Source organism: Scyliorhinus torazame, chromosome 25, assembly GCF_047496885.1.
Source record: "Scyliorhinus torazame isolate Kashiwa2021f chromosome 25, sScyTor2.1, whole genome shotgun sequence".
Taxonomy (NCBI): Eukaryota; Metazoa; Chordata; class Chondrichthyes; order Carcharhiniformes; family Scyliorhinidae; genus Scyliorhinus; species Scyliorhinus torazame.
The window spans coordinates 43,316,895-43,330,922 of NC_092731.1; the positions used below are offsets into that span (position 1 = coordinate 43,316,895).

At 44.7% G+C, this 14,028-nt stretch overlaps 3 non-coding genes across 3 annotated transcripts; all 3 read right to left on the reverse strand.

Annotated features, from left to right (window-relative positions):
- Positions 1 to 3,513: 3,513 nt before the first annotated feature.
- On the reverse strand, positions 3,514 to 3,587 carry trnad-guc (transfer RNA aspartic acid (anticodon GUC)). The gene has a single exon. It is a non-coding gene; the product is annotated as a tRNA-Asp (tRNA).
- A 1,290-nt stretch (positions 3,588 to 4,877) lies between these two features.
- Positions 4,878 to 4,949, reverse strand: trnad-guc (transfer RNA aspartic acid (anticodon GUC)). The gene has a single exon. It is a non-coding gene; the product is annotated as a tRNA-Asp (tRNA).
- Positions 4,950 to 5,917: 968 nt separating this feature from the next.
- trnad-guc (transfer RNA aspartic acid (anticodon GUC)) lies at positions 5,918 to 5,991 on the reverse strand. The gene has a single exon. It is a non-coding gene; the product is annotated as a tRNA-Asp (tRNA).
- Between the last annotated feature and the right edge of the window lie 8,037 nt (positions 5,992 to 14,028).

Genomic DNA, 14,028 nt, shown 5'->3' on the forward strand with positions numbered 1-14,028 from the left:
CAGCAGCCTCTCTAACTTCGAACAATTCCTTTATTTGATTATAGTGTGTTCATAAAGTGCGCATTCCAATGAATTAAATATCCAAACTGTTTAAACGCCAAAGAAAATTATTGCAACAGTAAATTTAATGCAGCTCCTCAAACCGAGACAATGAATTGCAACATTGGAACACATCAGAAGAGTGAGAGCCTGCAGCTGATGCAAAAAACAACACGTTGTCGAGCAGCAAAAGCAAATCAAGCGATGAAAACTAATACAGCGCCTCGAACGGATGCTGCCCCTCCAGCTGACAACACACTAAAACTATGATGTGCTGGCACAAGAAAGGGCGTACCAACCTCCCCGAACAGGCGCCGGAATGTGGCGACTAGGGGCTTTTCACAGTAACTTCATTTGAAGCCTACTTGTGACAATAAGCGATTTTCATTATTTTTCATTTCAAATAAATGTCATTAGAGAAAGAGAGAGTGGAATATGAAGAGGGCGAAAGAGAAAGTGGGTGGAGTAACAGAGCATGAGAGAAAAGATGGTGAGAGAGAAAGAGTGTGAGGAGAAAGATGATGAGAGAGCAATAACGAGGTGAAGAGAGAGTGTGAGAGGAAGAGGACAAGAGAGAATGAGGGTAAGGGCGTAAAGGGGTGGTAAAGAAATAGGGCGAGAGATAGAGAAATTGAGAGAGAATGAGGCTGAGACCGAAAGGGGATGAGCGAGAAAGAGAATGAGAGAGGAAGAGCGTGAGAGAAAGTGAGTGAGAGACAAAGAGGGTGGGGGAGAAAGAGGGGAAAGAGGATGGAGAAATAAAGAGTAAAACGACAGAAGGAGTTTCATTTTTTCTCTCTCTCTCTTTCTGTACCTATCTATCTACCCTATCCATTTATCTATCATCTATATATCTATCTATCTATCTGTCCACCTATCTATCTATCTGTCTGTCTGTCTGTCTATCTACCTATCTATCATCTATTTCTCTCTCTCTCTCTCTCTCTCCCAGTCATAGTAGCTTTGTGATTGGAAAATCATGTGTCACGAATTTGATTCAGTATTTTGAAGGGGTAACCAAGAAGGTAGATGAGGGCAGTGCATTCGACGTTATCTGTATGGATTTTAGCAAGGCCTTTAACAAGATACTGTATGGTAGGTTGTTGTAAAAGTTTAAATCGCACGGTATCCAGTGTGGGGTAGCCAATAGGGTGAAACGCTTGGCTTGACGATAGAAGACAAAGGGTGGTTGTAGAGGGTTGTTTTTCAAACTGGATGTCTGTAACCAGCGGTGTGCCTCATGCATCAGTGCTGGGCCTGCTGTTATTTGCTTGTTTTATTAAGTATTTGGATCAGTGCTGGGTCTACTGTTATTTGTTTGTTTTATTAAGTATTTGGATGAGGATTTAGGACGCATGGTTCGTAGGTTTTCAGATGACATTAATATTGGTGGCATAGTGGAGAGTGAAGAATGTTATCTAGTATTGTAAAGTGGTATAGATCAATGGGCCAGTGGGCCAATGAATGGCAGATGGAGTTTAATTTAGAAATATGTGAAGTGATGCATTATGGTTGATCGAATCGGGGCGGGATCTACTCAGTTAATGATAGAGTGCCTTGAAGAAGACATGAAAGACAAATTCAGGAACCACGGTTCAGAAGGGTCCACTATGCGTCACTTTACAAGACATTTCTTGGAATGAGGCTGATGCGTGTTGAGGGATGATCCCGTTCGTCAAATTTATACATTTTGTGTCCAGTTTTTGCATTTTCATCGCGGTTCGAAGGCCGTTGTTTAATATCGCCAGGTGCAGGTCATCTGTATCGGCGAATCTGTTCCTAACCAGTAGCTGCGAGTCACTGTCTGATCCTGCTTGATTGTCTTATTATTCACGAGTTGGTTGAGTTGACCGTTGGAGAAATCTCTTTGAATTGTATCGTTTTTGCGAGTGCATATCGTGTGCGACAAATGGCGCACGTTGAAGGCATCGTATTTCTTTTACAGGGGCAAATGTGGGAAATGAAGAAGGTATGTGTCCGGTTCGCTGACCCACGCGTTGCACAAAAATATTGGCGTGGGCGGTTTTGATGAGCGGTCTCAATTCCGCCCTGTTGATTGCATCTCTGGGGCGCTGTGCCTTGGCGGTTTTGACAGGCGATGTACCAATTGTAAAAAAGGATTTCCAATTTTTTTCTGGTAAGCTACAAACTCTCCCCGGTCTCCCGCGTGACAGGCGGGGATACGAACCACTATACTAACGAGGAAATTAGGTTTGATGAGCCACGCTTGGCCAACTGAGGGTTTCTGCACCTCTGAAATCACTCCATTGACTGAAGATGCTCTATTTGTCTGTGAAATCAGTAAAATAACGGCAACTCAATACCATGTGGAAAGGAAGATCGTCCCATGTTAATTTTGGAAGACTGGATGCAGGATCACCCAAACTCTTCCGCGTGTATTGAGCTGTAAATATTGAGGCGGGTGTTCACTTCAGACCCTGACATCTGCAGGCGGGCTAATGGCAGCAATATCCACGCGATCAGTTCCAGTGGCATGAGATTCCGCAGAAATTTGATCGGAAATTATATTTGGCTCCATGTAAATTAAAACTATTTCAATTAACCAGTTGCCTAAAGAGGGCCACAACTTATATAGTCTGCAAGCAACATTATACATCAGACTTTTGTGCAAATCAGGAGATGTGTATTTTTGCTTTTCCCAGAAAACACATTGAATTTAACTGTCTTGTTCACCATCACGACACAGCATGAAGAGAGGTGGGATCGGCAGGTTCCAAAATCACGAATCACGTCGACGGTGGTTACATTCGTGTCAGAAGTGTGTCAGCCCAGGGCAAAGTGTTTGCGGGACTGGGTCTGCGTGGGGCAATTATGATATTCAGTACACTGTCAATGAGATTTTGTTCCCCTTTACTTCGTAATAATAGACAGAGTAGTGAAGCAAAGAAGACATGAAAGACAAATTCAGGAACCACGGTTCAGAAGGGTCCACTATGCGTCACTTTACAAGACATTTCTTGGAATGAGGCTGATGCGTGTTGAGAGATGATCCGGCTCATCAAATTTATACATTTTGCGTACAGTTTTTGCATTTTCATCGCGGTTCGAAGGCCGTTGTTTAATATCGCGGGGTGCAGGTCATCTGTATCGTCGAATCTGTTCCTAACCAGTAGCTGCGAGTCACTGTCCGATCCTACCTGAGTTGGTTGAGTTGAGCGTTGGAGAAATCTCTTTGAATTGTATCGTTTTTGCGAGTGCATATCGTGTGCGACAAATGGCGCATGTTGAAGGCAGCGTTTTTCTTTTACTGGGGCAAATGAGGGAAATGAAGAAGGTAATGTGTCCGTTTCGCTGACCCACGCATTGCACAGAAATATTGGTGTGGGCGGTTTTGTTGAGCGGTCTCAATTCCGCACTGTTGATTGCATCTCTGGGGCGGTGTGTCTTGGCGGATTCGATAGCCGATGTACCAATTCTAAAAAATCATTCCAATTTTTTTCTGGTAAGTACAAACTCTGCCCGTCGGGGAATTGAACCCCGGTCTCCCGCGTGACAGGCGGGGATACTAACCACTATACTAACGAGGAACTTCTGTTTGGTGAGCCACGCTTGGCCAACTGAGGGTTTCTGCGCCTCTGAAATCACTCCATTTACTGAAGATGCTCGATTTGTCTGTGAAATCAGTAAAATCGCGGCAACTCAATAACATGTGGAAAGGAAGATCGTCCCATGTTAATTTTGGAAGACTGGATGCAGGATCACCCAAACACTTCCGCGTGTATTGAGCTGTAAATATTGAGGCGGTTGTTCACTTCAGACCCTGACATCTGCAGGCGGGCTAATGGCAGCAATATTCACGCGATCAGTTCCGGTAGCATGAGATACCGCAAAAATTATATCGGAAAGAATGTTTGGCTCCATGTAAAGTAAAAACAATTTAAAGTAACCAGTTGCCTAAACAGGGCCACTACTTATATAGTCAGCAAGCAACATTATACATCAGACTTTTGTGCAAATCAGGAGATGTGTATTTTTGCTTTTCCCAGAAAACACATTGAATTAAACTGTCTTGTTCACGATCACGACACAGTATGAACAGAGATGGGATCGGCAGGCTCCAAAATCACGAATCACGTCGACGGTGGTTACATTCGTGTCAGAAGTGTGTCGGCCCAGGGCACAGTGTCTGAGGGACTGGCTCTGTGTGGGGCAATTATGATATTCAGTGCACTGTCAATGAGATTTCGTTCCCCTTTACTTCGTAATAATAGACAGAGTAGTGAAGCAAAGAAGACATGAAAGACAAATTCAGGAACCACGGTTCAGAAGGGTCCACTATGCGTCACTTTACAAGACATTTCTTGGAATGAGGCTGATGCGTGTTGAGAGATGATCCGGTTCATCAAATTTATACATTTTGTGTCCAGTTTTTGCATTTTCATCGCGGTTCGAAGGCCATTGTTTAATATCGCGGGGTGCAGGTCATCTGTATCGGCAAATCTGTTCCTAACCAGTAGCTGCGAGTCACTGTCCGATCCTGCTTGATTGTCTTATTATTCACGAGTTGGTTGAGTTGACCGTTGGAGAAATCTCTTTGAATTGTATCGTTTTTGCGAGTGCATATCGTGTGCGACAAATGGCGCATGTTGAAGGCAGCGTTTTTCATTTAAGGGGCAAATATGGGAAATGAAGAAGGTATGTGTCTGGTTCGCTGACCCACGCATTGCACAGAAATCTTGGTGCGGGCGGTTTTGATGAGCGGTCTCAATTCCGCACTGTTGATTGCATCTCTGGGGCGGTGTGCCTTGGCGGATTCGACAGCCGATGTACCAATTCTAAAAAATAATTCCCAATGTTTTTCTGTTAAAGAACAAACTCTCCCCGTCAGGGAATTGAACCCCGGTCTCCCGCGTGACAGGCGGGGATACTAACCACTATACTAACGAGGAACTTTAATTTGGAGAGACACGCTTGGCCAACTGAGGGTTTCTGCGCCTCTGAAATCACTCCATTTGCTGAAGATGCTCGATTTGTCTGTGAAATCAGTAAAATCGCGGCAACTCAATACCATGTGGAAAGGAAGATCGTCCCATGTTAATTTTGGAAGACTGGATGCAGGATCACCCAAACACTTCCACGTGTATAGAGCTGTAAATATTGAGGCGGTTGTTCACTTCAGACCCTGACATCTGCAGGCGGGCTAATGGCAGCAATATTCACGCGATCAGTTCCAGTGGCATGAGATTCCGCAGAAATTGTATCGGAAATTATGTTTGGCTCCATGTAAAGTAAAAACAATTTCAATTAACCAGTTGCCTAAACAGGGCCACTACTTATATAGTCAGCAAGCAACATTATACAACAGACTTTTGTGCAAATCAGGAGATGTGTATTTTTGCTTTTCCCAGAAAACACATTGAATTAAACTATCTTGTTCACCATCACGACACAGTATGAAGAGAGATGGGATCGGCAGGTTCCAAAATCACGAATCACGTCGACGGTGGTTACATTCGTGTCAGAAGTGTGTCGGCCCAGGGCACAGTGTCTGAGGGACTGGGTCTGCGTGGGGCAATTATGATATTCAGTACACTGTCAATGAGATTTTGTTCCCCTTTACTGTTGGAGAAATCTCTTTGAATTGTATCGTTTTTACGAGTGCATGCCGTGTGCGACAAATGGCGCATGTTGAAGGCAGCGTTTTTCGTTTACAGGGGCAAATATGGGAAATGAAGAAGGTAATGTGTCCCTTTCGCTGACCCATGCATTGCACAGAAATATTGGTGCAGGCGGTTTTGATGAGCGGTCTCAATTCCGCACTGTTGATTGCATCTCTGGGGCGGTGTGTCTTGGCGGATTCGACAGCCGATGTACCAATTCTAAAAAATCATTCCAATTTTTTTCTGGTAAGTACAAACTCTGCCCGTCGGGGAATTGAACCCCGGTCTCCCGCGTGACAGGCGGGGATACTAACCACTATACTAACGAGGAACTTCGGTTTGGTGAGCCACGCTTGGCCAACTGAGGGTTTCTGCGCCTCTGAAATCACTCCATTTACTGAAGATGCTCGATTTGTCTGTGAAATCAGTAAAATCGCGGCAACTCAATAACATGTGGAAAGGAAGATCGTCCCATGTTAATTTTGGAAGACTGGATGCAGGATCACCCAAACACTTCCGCATGTATTGAGCTGTAAATATTGAGGCGGTTGTTCACTTCAGACCCTGACATCTGCAGGCGGGCTAATGGCAGCAATATTCACGCGTTCAGTTCCAGTGGCATGAGATTGCGCAAAAATTATATCGGAAATTATGTTTGGCTCCATGTAAAGTAAAAACGATTTCAATTAACCAGTTGCCTAAAGAGGGCCACTACTTATATAGTCAGCAAGCAACATTATACATCAGACTTTTGTGAAAATCAGGAGATGTGTATTTTTGCTTTTCCCAGAAAACACATTGAATTAAACTGTCTTGTTCACCATCACGACACAGTATGAAGAGAGATGGGATCGGCAGGTTCCAAAATCACGAATCACGTCCACGGTGGTTACATTCGTGTCAGAAGTGAGTCGGCCCAGCGCAGTGTCTGAGGGACTGGGTCTGCGTGGGGCAATTATGATATTCAGTACACTGTCAATGAGATTTCGTTCCCCTTTACTTCGTAATAATAGACAGAGTAGTGAAGCAAAGAAGACATGAAAGACAATTTCAGGAACCACGGTTCAGAAGGGTCCACTATGCGTCACTTTACAAGACATTTCTTGGAATGAGGCTGATGCGTGTTGAGAGATGATCCGGTTCATCAAATTTATACATTTTGTGTCCAGTTTTTGCATTTTCATCGCGGTTCGAAGGCCGTTGTTTAATATCGCGGGGTGCAGGTCATCTGTATCGGCGAATCTGTTCCTAACCAGTCGCTGCGAGTCACTGTCCGATCCTGCTTGATTGTCTTATTATTCACGAGTTGGTTGAGTTGACCGTTGGAGAAATCTCTTTTAATTGTATCATTTTTGCGAGTGCATATCGTGTGCGACAAATGGCGCATGTTGAAGGCAGCGTTTTTCTTTTACAGGGGCAAATATGGGAAATGAAGAAGGTAATGTGTCCGTTTCGCTGACCCATGCATTGCACAGAAATATGGGTGCAGGCGGTTTTGATGAGCGGTCTCAATTCCGCACTGTTGATTGCATCTCTGGGGCGGTGTGTCTTGGCGGATTCGACAGCCGATGTACCAATTCTAAAAAATCAATCCCAATTTTTTTCTGGTAAGGTACAAACTCTCCCCATCGGGGAATTGAACCCCGGTCTCCCGCGTGACAGGTGAGGATACTAACCACTATACTAACGAGGAACTTCGGTTTGGTGAGCCACGCTTGGCCAACTGAGGGTTTCTGCGCCTCTGAAATCACTCCATTTACTGAAGATGCTCGATTTGTCTGTGAAATCAGTAAAATCGCGGCAACTCAATAACATGTGGAAAGGAAGATCGTCCCATGTTAATTTTGGAAGACTGGATGCAGGATCACCCAAACACTTCCGCGTGTATTGAGCTGTAAATATTGAGGCGGTTGTTCACTTCAGACCCTGACATCTGCAGGCGGGCTAATGGCAGCAATATTCACGCGATCAGTTCCGGTAGCATGAGATACCGCAAAAATTATATCGGAAAGAATGTTTGGCTCCATGTAAAGTAAAAACAATTTAAAGTAACCAGTTGCCTAAACAGGGCCACTACTTATATAGTCAGCAAGCAACATTATACATCAGACTTTTGTGCAAATCAGGAGATGTGTATTTTTGCTTTTCCCAGAAAACACATTGAATTAAACTGTCTTGTTCACGATCACGACACAGTATGAACAGAGATGGGATCGGCAGGCTCCAAAATCACGAATCACGTCGACGGTGGTTACATTCGTGTCAGAAGTGTGTCGGCCCAGGGCACAGTGTCTGAGGGACTGGGTCTGTGTGGGGCAATTATGATATTCAGTACACTGTCAATGAGATTTCGTTCCCCTTTACTTCGTAATAATAGACAGAGTAGTGAAGCAAAGAAGACATGAAAGACAAATTCAGTAACCACGGTTCAGAAGGGTCCACTATGCGTCACTTTCCAAGACATTTCTTGGAATGAGGCTGATGCGTGTTGAGAGATGATCCGGTTCATCAAATTTATACATTTTGTGTCCAGTTTTTGCATTTTCATCGCGGTTCGAAGGCCGTTGTTTAATATCGCGGGGTGCAGGTCATCTGCATCGGCGAATCTGTTCCTAACCAGTAGCTGCGAGTCACTGTCCGATCCTGCCTGAGTTGGTTGAGTTGACCGTTGGAGAAATCTCTTTGTATTGTATCGTTTTTGCGAGTGCATATCGTGTGCGACAAATGGCGCATGTTGAAGGCAGCGTTTTTCTTTTACGGGGCAAGTGTGGGAAATGAAGAAGGTAATGTGTCCGTTTCGCTGACCCACGCATTGCACAGAAATATTGGTGCGGGCGGTTTTGATGAGCGGTCTCAATTCCGCACTGTTGATTGCATCTCTGGGGCGGTGTGCCTTGGCGGATTCGACAGCCGATGTACCAATTCTAAAAAATCATTCCACATTTTTTTCTGGTAAGGTACACACTCTCCCCGTCGGGGAATTGAACCCCGGTCTCCCGCGGGACAGGCAGGGATACTAACCACGATACTAACGAGGAACTTCGATTTGGCGAGCCACGCTTGGCCAACTGAGGGTTTCTGCGCATCTGAAATCACTCCATTTACTGAAGATGCTCGATTTGTCTGTGAAATCAGTAAAATCGCGGCAACTCAATACCATGTGGAAAGGAAGATCGTCCCATGTTAATTTTGGAAGACTGGATGCAGGATCATCCAAACACTTCCGCGTGTATTGAGCTGTAAATATTGAGGCGGTTCTTCACTTCAGACCCTGACATCTGCAGGCGGGCTAATGGCAGCAATATTCACGCGATCAGTTCCAGTGGCATGAGATTCCGCAAAAATTATATCGGAAATTATGTTTGGCTCCATGTAAAGTAAAAATGATTTCAATTAACCAGTTGCCTAAACAGGGCCACTACTTATATAGTCAGCAAGCAACATGATACATCAGACTTTTGTGCAAATCAGGAGATGTGTATTTTTGCTTTTCCCAGAAAACACATTGAATTAAACTGTCTTGTTCACCATCACGACACAGTATGAAGAGAGATGGGATCGGCAGGTTCCAAAATCACGAATCACGTCGACGATGGTTACATTCGTGTCAGAAGTGTGTCGGCCCAGGGCACAGTGTCTGAGGGACTGGGTCTGCGTGGGGCAATTATGATATTCAGTACACTGTCAATGAGATTTCGTTCCCCTTTACTTCGTAATAATAGACAGAGTAGTGAAGCAAAGAAGACATGAAAGACAAATTCAGGAACCACGGTTCAGAAGGGTCCACTATGCGTCACTTTACAAGACATTTCTTGGAATGAGGCTGATGCGTGTTGAGAGATGATCCGGTTCATCAAATTTATACATTTTGTGTTCAGTTTTTATATTTTCATCGCGGTTCGAAGGCCGTTGTTTAATATCGCCGCGTGCAGGTCATCTGTATCGGCGAATCTGTTCTTAACCAGTAGCTGCGAGTCACTGTCCGATCCTGCCTGAGTTGGTTGAGTTGACCGTTGGAGAAATCTCTTTGAATTGTATCGTTTATGCGAGTGCATATCGTGTGCGACAAATGGCGCATGTTGAAGGCAGCGTTTTTCTTTTACAGGGTCAAATGTGGGAAATGAAGAAGGTAATGTGCCCGTTTAGCTGACCCTACGCATTGCACAGAAATATTGGTGCGGGCGGTTTTGACGACCGGTCTCAATTCCGCCCTGTTGATTGCATCTCTGGGGCGGTGTGCCTTGGCGGATTTGACAGCCGATGTACCAATTCTAAAAAATAATCCCCAATTTTTTTCTGTTAAGGTACACACTCACCCCGTCGGGGAATTGAACCCCGGTCTCCCGCGTGACAGGCAGGGATACTAACCACTATACTAACGAGAAACTTCAAATTGGTGAGCCACGCTTGGCCAACTGAGGGTTTCTGCGCCTCTGAAATCACTCCATTTACTGAAGATGCTCGATTTGTCTGTGAAATCAGTAAAATCGCGGCAACTCAATACCATGTGGAAAGGAAGATCGTCCCATGTTAATTTTGGAAGACTGGATGCAGGATCACCCAAACACTTCCGCGTGTTTTGAGCTGTAAATATTGAGGCGGTTGTTCACTACAGACCCTGACATCTGCAGGCGGGCTAATGGCAGCAATATTCACGCGATCAGTTCCAGTGGCATGAGATTCCGCAAAAATTATATCGGAAAGTATGTTTGGCTCCATGTAAAGTAAAAGCAATTTCAATTAACCAGTTGCCTAAACAGGGCCACTACTTATATAGTCAGCAAGCAACATTATACATCAGACTTTTGTGCAAATCAGGAGATGTGTTTTTTTGCTTTTCCCAGAAAACACATTGAATTAAACTGTCTTGTTCACCATCACGACACAGTATGAAGAGAGATGGGATCGGCAGGCTCCAAAATCACGAATCACGTCGACGGTGGTTACATTCGTGTCAGACGTGTGTCGGCCAAGGGCACATTGTCTGCGGGACTGGGCCTGCGTGGGGCAATTATGATATTCAGTACACTGTCAATGAGATTTCGTTCCCCTTTACTTCGTAATAATAGACAGAGTAGTGAAGCAAAGAAGACATGAAAGACAAATTCAGGAACCACGGTTCAGAAGGGTCCACTATGCGTCACTTTACAAGACATTTCTTGGAATGAGGCTGATGCGTGTTGGGAGATGATCCGGTTCATCAAATTTATACATTTTGTGTCCAGTTTTTGCATTTTCATCACGGTTCGAATGCCGTTGTTTAATATCGCGGCGTGCAGGTCATCTGTATCGGCGAATCTGTTCCTAACCAGTAGCTGCGAGTCACTGTCGGATCCTGCCTGAGTTGGTTGAGTTGACCGTTGGAGAAATCTCTTTGTATTGTATCGTTTTTGCGAGTGCATATCGTGTGCGACAAATGGCGCATGTTGAAGGCAGCGTTTTTCTTTTACGGGGCAAGTGTGGGAAATGAAGAAGGTAATGTGTCCGTTTCGCTGACCCAAGCATTGCACAGAAATTTTGGTGCGGGCGGTTTTGATGAGCGGTCTCAATTCCGCACTGTTGATTGCATCTCTGGGGCGGTGTGCCTTGGCGGATTCGACAGCCGATGTACCAATTCTAAAAAATCATTCCACATTTTTTTCTGGTAAGGTACACACTCTCCCCGTCGGGGAATTGAACCCCGGTCTCCCGCGGGACAGGCAGGGATACTAACCACTATACTAATGAGGAACTTCGATTTGGCGAGCCACGCTTGGCCAACTGAGGGTTTCTGCGCATCTGAAATCACTCCATTTACTGAAGATGCTCGATTTGTCTGTGAAATCAGTAAAATCGCGGCAACTCAATACCATGTGGAAAGGAAGATCGTCCCATGTTAATTTTGGAAGACTGGATGCAGGATCACCCAAACACTTCCGCGTGTATTGAGCTGTAAATATTGAGGCGGTTCTTCACTTCAGACCCTGACATCTGCAGGCGGGCTAATGGCAGCAATATTCACGCGATCAGTTCCAGTGGCATGAGATTCCGCAAAAATTATATCGGAAATTATGTTTGGCTCCATGTAAAGTAAAAATGATTTCAATTAACCAGTTGCCTAAACAGGGCCACTACTTATATAGTCAGCAAGCAACATGATACATCAGACTTTTGTGCAAATCAGGAGATGTGTATTTTTGCTTTTCCCAGAAAACACATTGAATTAAACTGTCTTGTTCACCATCACGACACAGTATGAAGAGAGATGGGATCGGCAGGTTCCAAAATCACGAATCACGTCGACGATGGTTACATTCGTGTCAGAAGTGTATCGGCCCAGGGCACAGTGTCTGAGGGACTGGGTCTGCGTGGGGCGATTATGATATTCAGTACACTGTCAATGAGATTTCGTTCCCCTTTACTTCGTAATAATAGACAGAGTAGTGAAGCAAAGAAGTCATGAAAGACAAATTCAGGAACCACGGTTCAGAAGGGTCCACTATGCGTCACTTTACAAGACATTTCTTGGAATGAGGTTGATGCGTGTTGAGAGATGATCCGGTTCATCAAATTTATACATTTTGTGTTCAGTTTTTATATTTTCATCGCGGTTCGAAGGCCGTTGTTTAATATCGCCGCGTGCAGGTCATCTGTATCGGCGAATCTGTTCCTAACCAGGAGCTGCGAGTCACTGTCCGATCCTGCCTGAGTTGGTTGAGTTGACCGTTGGAGAAATCTCTTTGAATTGTATCGTTTATGCGAGTGCATATCGTGTGCGACAAATGGCGCATGTTGAAGGCAGCGTTTTTCTTTTACAGGGGCAAATGTGGGAAATGAAGAAGGTAATGTGTCCGTTTCGCTGACCCTACGCATTGCACAGAAATATTGGTGCGGGCGGTTTTGACGAGCGGTCTCAATTCCACCCTGTTGATTGCATCTCTGGGGCGGTGTGCCTTGGCGGATTTGACAGCCGATGTACCAATTCTAAAAAATAATCCCCAATTTTTTTCTGTTAAGGTACAAACTCACCCCGTCGGGGAATTGAACCCCGGTCTCTGGCGTGACAGGCGGGGATACTAACCACTATACTAACGAGAAACTTCAATTTGGTGAGCCACGCTTGGCCAACTGAGGGTTTCTGCGCCTCTGAAATCACTCCATTTACTGAAGATGCTCGATTTGTCTGTGAAATCAGTAAAATCGCGGCAACTCAATACCATGTGGAAAGGAAGATCGTCCCATGTTAATTTTGGAAGACTGGATGCAGGATCACCCAAACACTTCCACGTGTATTGAGCTGTAAATATTGAGGCGGTTCTTCACTTCAGACCCTGACATCTGCAGGCGGGCTAATGGCAGCAATATTCACGCGATCAGTTCCAGTGGCATGAGATTCCACAAAAATTAGATCGGAAATTATGTTTGGCTCCATGTAAAGTAAAAACGATTTCAATTAACCAGTTGCCTAAACAGGGCCACTACTTATATAGTCAGCAAGCAACATTATACATCAGACTTTTGTGCAAATGAGGAGATGTGTATTTTTGCTTTTCCCAGAAAACACATTGAATTAAACTGTCTTGTTCACCATCACGACACAGTATGAAGAGAGGTGGGATCGGCAGGTTCCAAAATCACGAATCACGTCGACGGTGGTTACATTCGTGTCAGATGTGTGTCGGCCCAGGGCACAGTGTCTGAGGGACTGGGTCTGCGTGGGGCAATTATGATATTCAGTACACTGTCAATGAGATTTTGTTCCCCTTTTCTTCGTAATAATAGACAGAGTAGTGAAGCAAAGAAGACATGAAAGACAAATTCAGGAACCACGGTTCAGAAGGGTCCACTATGCGTCACTTTACAAGACATTTCTTGGAATGAGGCTGATGCGTGTTGAGAGATGATCCGGTTCATCAAATTTATACATTTTGTGTCCAGTTTTTGCATTTTCATCGCGGTTCGAAGGCCGTTGTTTAATATCGCCGGGTGCAGGTCATCTGTATCGGCGAATCTGTTCCTAACCAGTAGCTGCGAGTCACTGTCCGATCTTGCTTGATTGTCTTATTATTCACGAGTTGGTTGAGTTGACCGTTGGAGAAATCTCTTTGAATTGTATCATTTTTCGAGTGCATACTGTGTGCGACAAATGGCGCATGTTGAAGGCAGCGTTTTTCTTTTACAGGGGCAAATATGGGAAATGAAGAAGGTAATGCGTCTGTTTCGATGACCCACGCATTGCACAGAAATATTTGTGCGGGCGGTTTTGATGAGCGGTCTAAATTCCGCACTGTTGATTGCATCTCTGGGGCGGTGTGCCTTGGCGGATTCGACAGCCGATGTACCAATTCTAAAAAATCATTCCCAATTTTTTTCTGGTAAGGTACAAACT